This window comes from Pongo abelii, chromosome 9 (genome assembly GCF_028885655.2).
Source record: "Pongo abelii isolate AG06213 chromosome 9, NHGRI_mPonAbe1-v2.0_pri, whole genome shotgun sequence".
Lineage (NCBI taxonomy): Eukaryota > Metazoa > Chordata > Mammalia > Primates > Hominidae > Pongo > Pongo abelii.
The window spans coordinates 109,803,786-109,816,370 of NC_071994.2; the positions used below are offsets into that span (position 1 = coordinate 109,803,786).

The 12,585-nt window shown below is 34.5% G+C and overlaps 1 protein-coding gene across 1 annotated transcript in view; it reads right to left on the bottom strand.

The window, feature by feature from the left end:
* GUCY1A2 (guanylate cyclase 1 soluble subunit alpha 2) overlaps positions 1-12,585 on the bottom strand; it is a 358,031-nt gene that overhangs the window by 34,732 nt on the left and 310,714 nt on the right. The window lies entirely within an intron of this gene.

Genomic DNA, 12,585 nt, shown 5'->3' on the forward strand with positions numbered 1-12,585 from the left:
CACAAATGAATGGATTAAGTATACGAAAAAAATTATGTTTAATTTGCTACATAAATCTGGTTAAGTTAGAGGTTAAATCAGATTTCATCTGTACATAATATGATCTAACTTGAAAAGTATATTTTTCTCCACTTTCTCCCTCCAGTTATTCTTAAATAAAACCTTATTTGTTCCTTTCATAGCATTAAACATAATTGTAAATTATTTATATTTCTGTTTATTTTGTTTAAATGTTGGATTTTTCCCATCAGAGGATATAGTTATATATATTATATACATGTATATAATATAGAGTTATATACATGTATATAATATAGTTATATATTATATACATGTATATAATATAGTTATATATTATATACATGTATATAATATAGTTATATATTATATTTATATACATTATATACATGTATATAATATATAGTTATATATAATATACATGTATATAATATATAACTATATATAATATACATGTATATTATAATATACATGTATATTATATATAGTTATATAAATAATATACATGTATATAATATATAGTTATATAATATATATAGGAATTTATATATATAATTTATATATATAACTATATATAGGAATATATAGTTATATATTATATACATGTATATAATATATAGTTATATATAATATATAGTTATATATAGAGATATAATATATATAGTTATATAATATATAGTTATATATTATATGCATGTATATAATATATAGTTATATATTATATATAATATAGTATATATATTATATACATGTATATAATATATAGTTATATATAATATATAGTTATATATAGTTATATATTGTATACATGTATATAGTATATATATTTCGTTACTGCTAAATATTCGACATTTAGTATAGTACCTAGAGCAAAGCAGGTATTCAACATTAGTGATAAATATTGAATAAATTGGCCGAATTCCCCATTTAACTCCGTTTTAAAATGGAGTTAAAATAGAGACTTCAACCCTTGAGACAGTCAATAGGCATTGATTAAAAATTCTGAAGAGTAAATTAAGTGCTGTGTATTTACTCTCTGATTAGTCTGTCTGGTCCATGCCTTGAAAAAGCCCTCAGTGTACAGTTGATATATAATTAAATGTGATCACAGTAATGGGGTTATATTGACACAGTCTACACCAAAATAACTGAAGCTAATGGATAACAAGTGGGAGATGATATCCTTAGTTCTAGGGGAATGTAGAGTGTTCCTTGGAGGGAGGAAACCTGACCCCTAGATGCCTATCAAGTAGCCAAATATCACCCCTTCATCACCAGGCTCTCTTTGACACTCTGGTTGTAAGGATAAAAGTCAGTCTGAGAACAACCCTTGTCTTGGGGCTGGAGACTTCTGCATATATCAACTCATAAAAAGATAGGTTGAAACTAATGTGACCTAGCTGCATCCCCTGATAACCTTTTTACCTACTTTTAAAAAACTGACTCTAAAATTTATCTGGAAATTCAGTATGGTAGAAAGAGTCAAGATATATCTGAGAAAGATGATAAGTTACAGTATTTGCCCTACCATAAACATATCTAATTAGTGCATAGATAGCATCATATAAACAAATAGACAAATGGAGCATTTAAGCCAGAAAGGGTGCCATGTAGGTGCTAGATTTATAAAAGAGTCGGCATTTCAGATAAGGGAGAAAAAGATGTCCTTTTTATTAGAATGCTCTGGATCAACTTTGTTTTATGTGGAAAAAAATTTCCAAGTAAATTAAAGATCTTGATGTAGCAGACATAACTTCACAGCTTTAAAAATAATTGTATTAATTAAGAAACAATTGGTAGTATCACTAAAACTGCAAAATATAGATACTTTGAAAACATAGACTTTTATTTGTCTCTCAATAATAGTTCCTAGATGGGTCATCCAGATTGCCAAGCTGCTCTGTTCCCCTCAGTAATTCAAGGACCTGGTCCTTTTCATTGGTCCTTCTCCATGTCTTGGCACATATCCAGAGCACCCTCATGTTCCAACTCATGGGATGTGGAAAGATAGCGAATTTATCATTTAAAGTGATCTTCATTTCTTTGTGTAGATCCATTTGTATCTGGTATCATTTTTCTTCTTCCTACAGGACTTCTTAAATATTTCTTATACTGTAGGCCCACTGGTAATAAATTCCCTCTGCTTTTTTATGTTTAAAAGTCGTAATTTTGTCTTCATATGTGAGAGATACTTTCACTGCATATAGAATTGTAGGTTTAAAGAGTTTTTTACCCCCAGTAGTTTAAAGATGCTGCTCCACTGGCTCCCATCTTGCATCATTTTGGACATAAAATCTGCTATCATCTTTATCTTAATTCTCCTATATATAACATATCTTTTACTTCTGGTTGCTTTTAAATTTTTCTTTTATCATCAGTTTTAGGTAATTTAGTTATGATTTCCCTTGATGTTTTTTTCTTGTGTTTTGGGTTTGTTGAGCTCTTGGATCTGTGGGTTTATAGTTTTTAACAAATTTGGAAATTTTCTATTTCTTTGAATATTTTTTTCTGTCTACCTCTCCCTCTCAGAGATTCCAATTACACATATGTTAGGAGCTTGAATTACTTCCAAAGTCCACTGATGATCTATTCATTTAAAATAATTTTCTCCATTTATTTGGGATAATTTCTATTGCTATGTCTTCAAATTTATAATATTTTCTTTTGCAATGTCTAATTTGTTATTAATCACATTCAACATATTTTTCATCTCAGACATTGTAATTTTCCTCTATAGAAGTTCAATTTGGAATTTTTAAAAATCTTCCAGGTATCAATTTAGCTTTTGAAAATATGGAATACAGTTAAAAATCACTGTTTTAATGCCCTTGTCTGCTAATTCTGACATCTGTTTCAGCTCTGTACCTATCCATTTGGATTAATTTTTCTCTTCATTATGAGTCACATGTCTCAGATTTTCTTTATGTCTAGTAATTTTGGATTGGATGCCAGATATCATAAATTTGACTTCTTAAGTGCTGGATATTTTTATAATCTCATAAATATTATTGAACTTTGCTCTGGGATGCAGTTTAATGACTTGGAAAAAATTTGTTCCTTTCAAGTCTTGCTTTTAAGATTTGTTAGGCAAGACTGGAACAGTGTTTCATGAAGGGCTAATTACCCTCCCTTACTAAGGCAAGAACCTTGAGTACTCTCCCCAGTGTCCTTGATTTATGAGGTTTTCCATTCTGCCTGATGGAAACAGGCATTGTTTTCCAAGTCCTGTATAAGTGCTAGGTGCTTTTCCATCTAATCTTTTGGGTATCTCCCTCACACCAGGGCTCAGGTAGTTTCTTCACATATGTGCACTAATCACTACCCTGAAGAATACATAATGAGGATCCTTGGAAGATGTCAGAGGGTCTTTTTGCAACTCTCACTTCTCTGATACTCTGTCTATGACCTTTAGCCTCCTTGGTCTCCCAAGACTCTCAGCTCCATCTCTTCAACTCAAGAAGTTTGTTGGGTATCTCCTGGTTTGCCCCTCCCTGAGCCACAGCCTGGATGCCTCTCAAGGCATTTAGCTAGGACAATCATAGGGCTGATTTGATTTGTTTCTTATCTCTCAGGAATCACTATCTTCCATTGTCTAATGCCCACTGTCATGAAAACTGTTCTTTTGTATATTTTGTCCTGATTTTAAAAAGTTTTTTTTTAAGATGAGACTGTAAATCTAGTCACTGTACTCCATATTGGCTGGAAGCAGAAGTGAGACCTACTTTTTTTAAAAAGTAAACTGTTTGAAAAACTTAAGCCTGTTTCTGATGAGGGATTCTCTATTTGGACTTAAAGCAAAACATGCTGAGTAGCAGTATTCCTCTTAAACAAACTAAGTGTAAAGCATCTTTCTCTAAAATCAGCGAAGCACACTGCAATATTAGTATGTTTCTTTTTTTTTTTGAGACGGAGTCTCGCCCTGTCGCCCAGGCTGGAGTGCAGTGGCGCAATCTCGGCTCATTGCAAGCTCCGTCTCCCAGGTTCACGCCATTCTCCTGCCTCAGCCTCCCAAGTAGCTGGGACTACAGGCGCCCGCCACCACGCCCAGCTAATTTTTTGTATTTTTAGTAGAGACGGGGTTTCACCCTGTTAGCCAGGATGGTCTCGATCTCCTGACCTTGTGATCCGCCCTCCTCGGCCTCCCAAAGTGCTGGGATTACAGGCGTGAGCCACCGCGCCCAGCCCAATATTAGTAGATTTCTTTGGGTTTGTTTACTTTCAGAAGGCCAGTTTATATTGTTATCTTGTGCAATACATGTTTGCTAGAAGTACACCCAAACTTTAGATGCTAGTAAGACTGTCCGTTTGAGATTCTAATTACTACAGCGATCTTTTCAAGCAGGAGGAGAGCAGAAGTGAGTATTACATTGACAAATTTTACAGACTTTTTTTTTCTCTTCTTTCTGTTAAAAAAAAAAAAAAAAAAAAAAAAAAAACTCCATACACCATACCAACTATTTGAAAGGCTTATCTAGTTCTATTTCTGCCTCCTTTCAAAAGACCTGAGGCTTTCTTTGCAGCCTAATTTTTAGAATTATAATTTATTATAACCTGAAAAATGCTGAAGACAAAAACTCTGATATCCTTGAGGGGGCAGAGGGTCATAGAGAGGAATAGTCATTAAATTAAAAAAAAAAAAGCCTTGTCTCTTAGAAAACTATCTAAAAGAGGCACAAGAGTATCAACAACCACATAAACAACACAGACCCACAGTCACTATCCTATCATGGAACAGGACTCCGAGAATTATTTAGTTTGGGAAGTAAGACGATACCACTGTAAACTTACAAGCTGAATCAGCAGATTGTTTTCTTTTGCATTTCTTCTGATAATTTATTGAGATTTCCCAGGAATTGTTGCCTATATAAGGAAGTCACTGATTGCCTCATTCAGAATGTGCCAAGAGTATCTAGCAGTAAAACAAACAGTGAGATACATTTAACTATCAATGAGGGCTTTACATTCATTTGGGCAAGATTTAACTTTGTTTAAATGGGTTAACCAAGCAGTAACATTTGCATCCATCTGGCCAGTATGCTCTAGTTAAAGGAGATTGCTTTGCACTAAACCAATGCTTCTCACCTGAGGTCATCTGAGCCCCTCAGTGGACATCTGGCAATGTCTGGAAGCATTTTTGGTTTTCACAACTGGGAGGGAGAGGTGCTACTGGCATCTGTCTGGTAGAGTTAGAAACTCCTATAACAGCTCCCCAGCCCTGGAAAAGAATTTTCCAGCCCCAAATATCAATAGTGCCAAGACTGAGAAACTGTCCTCAGTAGACCTCTAGCAACCTATTAATCTTGGTGAACGAGGATAAACAAAAATATAAATGCTTTCATCTGATCAAAGCTTTGACAAAGCATACTAGACTTTATTTTAAGAGAGCGTTCATGGAAAAAAAACATTTGTCCTAGGGATTTATTGAAAAACACAAAAACTTAAGGATATATCGTGAGGTTAGGCTATCTATTACCCAATCTTTTATATATTCAATGTATAAAATAATGCAAAACTCTGGGACACATTAAAGTCCCCAATTATCAAAAGATTCAGTTATTCTCACAATATTCTGCTTCTTTATTACCAGGTTCAAAAACAACTGCATTAAAAAAAATTCCTCCTGCAACTTTAAAAGTAGAATGCTTGTACAGTTCTATCTCAGCAAGCCAAAACTCTCTTTTCAGCTTAGTAAAGAAGGAGTGTTGGGTTAGGAGGGCAGCACAGATCCTTTAGTCCAGCTCCCTCATTTTACAAATAGACTGAAGCTCAAAAGAGCACAATGAAAACATTACATTAATGTTAGGGTCAGCTCTAGATCTTAGTTCACTTGGCTCCGAGTTCAGCGCATTATAAAAAATGCCCAAATTTAAGTGATGCCTCAGGCTGTTTCTTCTGGGCCCATCAGACTTAATCAGATAAAACAAACAAAATCAGATTTAATCTGGTTTTACCTACTTCATCTACACAGAAGAGTTAGCATATTCCCATATTGAAACTCAGAAAATACTAGTTAAACATTTATTAAATCCAACACCAGAAACCTTCCATCCCTTCTCCATCTTATTGTTCATGCTTTTTCTACACTAAATATTTCCTGACTGGTCTACTCAGCACACTCCCTAAAATGCTTGCTGCATTCAAGCCTGTGAGTTTTTACTCTTATTGATCGCCTCATCTAAAATACATCCAACCTTAATCACAGACTCTGTTCTAAGTGCTCAGAGTATAAACAGAAATAAGTCTTCATTTGTTGTTTTAGAGTTTTCATTTGCTGTAAAAGATACAATAGCTAATTGAAATTATGATCATTGCTACAAAGTTAAAGTATAAAAGAGGGCAGTGTACTATTGACAGGTGGGTGGGGCTGACCCAGTCTGGAGAATCAGTAGTCTTTCTCAAGAAAACACTCTTTGAGCTCAATGCTTCCCCACCTTTGGCTAGGTCTGGAAAGAATGATGCAGCTGTAGTCGGAGGGGTGGGAGGAGAACATCCAGGTAAAGTGAAAATAATGTTCAAAGATCCTAAAGCCTGAAGAGCTTTGGCACATTTTTGAAACTGAAAGGAGGCCCCTCAAGGTAGCTGCTGCTTAAAGAAAAGGGGAGGGAGGCGGTTTGTAAGGCTGAGGGAACACGCCCCATGGCAGATCATATAGCACAGGGTTTCCCAATGTTGGCACTATGACATTCTGGGTTGGATAATGCCTTTTTGTGGGTGGCCTGCATTGTGCATTATAGGATGATGACTGTCCCTGGCCTCTAACCACTAGATGCCAGTTGTAAACAGAAGGAAGAAGTTATGTTCTGTTAGTTCTACTGCATAACTGACAGAGTACAGACTTTATATCCAATCCTGGCTCTACTATCTACTTAATGGTGGTAGAAATTCTCCAGCCAACAGCATTGTGATTATCTTTAGGCAATTCACTTTCTTCTGTTCTTAGCTCCGCAGGTTTTGTGGGACTGACTCCATCCCCAGGTCCAGGAACAGACCCAAACTGGCAAGGGTATGACAGACCCCCAAGGTTAGCAAATAATTTAAGAAAAGACAAGAGTAAATCTCAGGAATTGTAAGAGAGCTATAAGCAGAGATCCTCCTTTCCCCCAGCTGGTGAAGGATACATTTGTGAACACAGTACAGGGTTCCAGTGAACGGCTAGAGCCAATTTGACACCATAGTTGTCAGAGTGAGGGGGACTTGGGCTGTAGCAGATCCCCTTGTAGAGCCTAAGGATAAGGCCAATGCTGGGAAGGCAAACCAAAGAGAACAACAGAGATGTCAAGTTCATGGTAATATCAATTTTGCAGCTATATCTAGCCTCTTAGAGAGCTAGTCCTACTTCTGTTATTTGAGTCAGTGGATTCCTTTAATTGTTCATGCCAGCTTATTTATTTTGTTGCTTGCAAAAGAAAGACTCTTTTTTTATTATTATTATTATACTTTAAGTTTTAGGGTACATGTGCACAATGTGCAGGTTAGTTACATATGTATACATGTGCCATGCTGGGTGTGCTGCACCCATTAACTCGTCATTTAGCATTAGGTATATCTCCTAATGCTATCCCTCCCCCCTCCCCCGACCCCACAACAGTCCCCAGAGTGTGATGTTCCCCTTCCTGTGTCCATGTGTTCTCACTGTTCAATTCCCATCTATGAGTGAGAACATGCGGTGTTTGGTTTTTTGTCCTTGGGATAGTTTACTGAGAATGATGATTTCCAATTTCATCCATGTCCCTACAAAGGACATGAACTCATCATTTTTGATGGCTGCATGGTATTCCATAGTGTATATGAGCCACATTTTCTTAATCCAGTCTATCATTGTTGGACATTTGGGTTGGTTCCAAGTCTTAGTCTTTGCTATTGTGAATAGTGCCACAATAAACATACGTGTGCATGTGTCTTTATAGCAGCATGATTTATAGTCCTTTGGGTATATACCCAGTAATGGGATGGCTGCGTCAAATGGTATTTCTAGTTCTAGATCCCTGAGGAATTGCCACACTGACTTCCACAATGGTTGAACTAATTTACAGTCCCACCAACAGTGTAAAAGTGTTCCTATTTCTCCACATCCTCTCCAGCACCTGTTGTTTCCTGACTTTTTAATGATTGCCATTCTAACTGGTGTGAGATGGTATCTCATTGTGGTTTTGATTTGCATTTCTCTGATGGCCAGTGATGATGAGCATTTTTTCATGTGTCTTTTGGCTGCATAAATGTCTTCTTTTGAGAAATGTCTGTTCATATCCTTTGCCCACTTTTTGATGGGATTGTTTGTTTTTTTCTTGTAAATTTCAAAACAGCATGATACTGGTACCAAAACAGAGATATAGATCAATGGAACAGAACAGAGCCCTCAGAAATAATGCCGCATATCTACAACTACCTGATCTTTGACAAACTTGAGAAAAACAAGCAATGGGGAAAGGATTCCCTATTTAATAAATGGTGCTGGGAAAACTGGCTAGCCATATGTAGAAAGCTGAAACTGGATCCCTTCCTTACACCTTATACAAAAATCAATTCAAGATGGATTAAAGACTTAAACGTTAGACCTAAAGCCATAAAAACCCTAGAAGAAAACCTAGGCATTACCGTTCAGGACATAGGCATGGGCAAGGACTTCATGTCTAAAACACCAAAAGCAATGGCAACAAAAGCCAAAATTGACAAATGGGATCTAATTAAACTAAAGAGCTTCTGCACAGCAAAAGAAACTACCATCAGAGTGAACAGGCAACCTACAAAATGGGAGAAAATTTTCGTAACCTACTCATCTGACAAAGGGCTAATATCCAGAATCTACAATGAACTCAAACAAATTTACAAAAGAAAGACTCTTAAAAGATACTCTAGCGGTGTGAATTTTAGGCATGTCAGCTACCTCTGTGAAGTTTTTATCCATAAGATAAAAATGATAATACCTTCTTGGCATGATTAATACCTTCTTAGGTAGGCTGTTAGCAGAATCAACTGAGAGAAACAACAGGCCCATAGTAGACATTCAAAAAGATATAAATTCCTTTCCCCCACTTCCTGATAGCCATTATATTTCTCATGGTGTCAAGGACAATGCCACACACCCATTTATAATTAAGTAAATAGATTTATTCTGGAATGTGCAAGTCAAACTGAAACCATGATTAACATTATGAGCTAGCAAGTTAATAAATACAAATTTGTATTGAAACAGTCTTATTTGTGCAAGAAAAATGTCCAAATTAAAACAGGTCTATAATAGAAAAAGAAGAAAGTCTTTTAGTAGAAAAAGCCAGTAAGCTCTTCACTCATGTTTGCATTTAAGTATTGCTTTTAGATTTATGTGATTAAGATTTTAGACTTTGGAAAAGTCTTTAACTACTTTAACAGAAAGGAGCTTAAAATCACTGTGTACATTGTGAGGTAAGGGCGAAACAAATATTTAATCCTTTCACCAGAATTAGTTAGAATGTATCATAAAGTTTTATTAAATACTCCTTTAACTAATAAAATTAGGTAACTAAAATTTCTTTTTACATTTTTGTCTCGTTCTTTTCTTAATAATCAACATTTTCTGACAAGAAAGTCAATTAATATTTTAAATTCAAATTTTGAAAGCTCAAGATTCTTAGGAAGAAAACAATCAAGCTCACTCTAGTAGCTTTTACAATTTCTGCTTATTTCCCAGATGTGCAAGGAAACAGGGTGAAATAATCTCTGTGGCTATGTGGCATTTTTCTTTTTATCAGAGGACTCAGCCCCCAGTCTGATGGTATCAGAATGTCACATCAAGTAATACATTAGGACAAATAGCACTTTGGGCAAAATATCTTACTGTGTTTACTGTAAACATTACAGAAGCACCATTCATAGATAAATTTAACTTTACAGAAAGTATTTGACCAAATAATTATTCTCATCACTGGTAATTTCAGACCATATAATATGAACAATTATCACTTTTATAAAATAAAACACGGTAAAATTTTAAATAATATTTTGCAGTTGGGGAAGACAGTGGGTTTGTAATCTTGTTTACATTTTCTGATGAGGAAGGATAAAACCCTGCAAACCACTGATTTAGGAGGGCATGTCTAGAATCATATAGCTGATGGCACTGAATAAAATGTCAGATATTGCTGTGGGGATATAGCAATATGGCTCAAATTCACCACCACTTTCTCACAGGGCACTCATTAATGTGTATGTTTTTATTTAAATATATTTGATACCTGATAAGATATTTAAATTTGACTCAGTTTGTAGGAGTGTTATTATTAAGACCTATAAGCTGAATCTGAAATTTACTTCTGTGCAAAAAAAGTCTTAAAAATCTTTTCAAAGTAAGAAACTGATTTAAATCAACTGAGATACTTAGATTGAATATGCATGTACTTAGAAATAACCAGCATATAACTTAGTGGTTGAAAAAAAGATCATTTTGTGTTAGAAATGTAGACAGTTGACATATTTAACAACATAGTGACATACTTGAAACACACACAAACTGACCACTACCATGAAGAGTAATAGCAGAATTCAAGAATGAAAAACATATTTAAAGGAATTCAAGAAAACAATTGTGACTTTTTTCTATAATTTGATTTTGATTCTCATATGTAGAAAAGAATTGGAAACCTTTCTCTGACATCCAGTCTTTGGCTATCTAACCAATGGCACTAAGGATACACTTATTCTACTAATCACATTTATAGCATTAATGAAATCATTCTGTGATATTTTAGTTAGTAATAAAGATGTCTATATTGTATAATTGCCCAGATTGAAATCTACCTTTTATTAATATCCTTGTTAGTGGCTTCATTTTTAACAAAGTCTGTTAATTGCTAAAACTTCAAAGCTCTTAGAAGTTTCTATCTTGAGACTACCACTGGAAAATATTCCTACCTACTTATCAATTCACTCAGTTAATAAGGAAAATTATTTTCTGTTAAAATGCAGCTCTTAACAGATAATCTGGAACAAAATTTCTAGGAAGAAAAACATTTCATAAATTAAAAAATGATTTTAGAAACTTTAAATATGTAGAAATGAAATCCTTTGAAAATAGATAAAAGGATTTAGGAAAGGATTCTCATAGTATTACATGTGTGTTTATCAATTATTAATTCATTCATCTAAATTACTCAGAGAAAAAACAATGCATTTGACAGACGTATAAGAAAAGAATTTTAATAATGAGTTTGATTGTTAAACATAATAATGCTTATCACCTTTTGTAAGCCATACCTTCTTTTAAAAATAAGAATAGCATAGCTAAGTTTATGCTGCAGAATAAAAGTACAGGAACAATATTAAACCCCTGAGTTACAATGTAGAACTCTTGGCTACACACTGGAATCAACTGGGGAGCTTTAAAATTGCTGCTTTGAATTTGATTACTAGAGAGTAAGATTTAACTGGTTTGGAATGAAGATTGGGTATTGGGATTTTTAACCCTCCCTAGGGTTTCTAATGTGCATCCAAGGTTGAAATCTATGAGTGTACAAAAATCACTTAATGTTTTACAGATATATTCACAAATAATCAATACTGCAGGATCCAAGTAATTTATACACCTCTACTCTTTGCCCAGGAAATCATTTTCGCCAGCATTCTATAAATTCCTTCACATCCATATACACATATAGACTACTTTTTCAATTAGGAAACACAATATTCCATTTTGCTCCCAGGACACTGAAGTTATCAACAAAATATTCCTTTATATCTCCTGATGGCTTTTAAAGGCCACAAAAATATATGCTTAATTAAAATATTAGCAACTAGGACAGAACTGTGAACCCTCCTCAGACTTAATGCATTCCAGTTGGTGTAAGACAGAAGTTTCCTTGAGACCTCGGCACATCTGTTTTCGTGGCAAACACAAAACAGTTTGGGTGGCAACCCAGGCTCATTTATAGAGCATTTTATATAAACTTTTTATATAAAATAAAAAGTGCTTGTGAGGGGCAATGGGACTCCAAAGGGAAACGACTTTGTCTTGGGCGTTGGTCATTCCAGAAGCCCTGGCAGGAGCATGGTGCTGGGGTGGAGGGCATTTTAAACTTATGCATGCCGAAAGATGTGTTAGCTTTTTGGAAGGTGTCATAGGCTTTGGAATCTGACCCATCATTTATTTATTATATTATATTGGCAATCTTGGCAAGTTAAACATTTTGATAATCCTCTTTCTTTACCCTTTTTTTCATTATTAGAGATGAACGATGCATAATGATAATGTATGTTTATACAAACCCCTATAAAACTGATTAAATAGTCATGCAGTGTTACCAAGGGAATAGAACAAGGGAAAGTGTTTTCTGAAAAGTTAAATTGTTTTAAGATTTTGAAAAATAACAGAAAGCTAAAATAAAATGCAAAGACATACAATATCAAATGTAAATCAAACTGTCATAACTAAGCCTAAGGACGTATGACTACCAAATGTAATGTGGTGTGCTAGATGGGACCTTGAAACATAAAAGAACATTAGGGAAAAATTAAGAAAATATGAATAAATTATAGACTTTAGCTAATAATAATGTATTGATACCGGTTTGTTAATTGTAACAATTGTACCATATT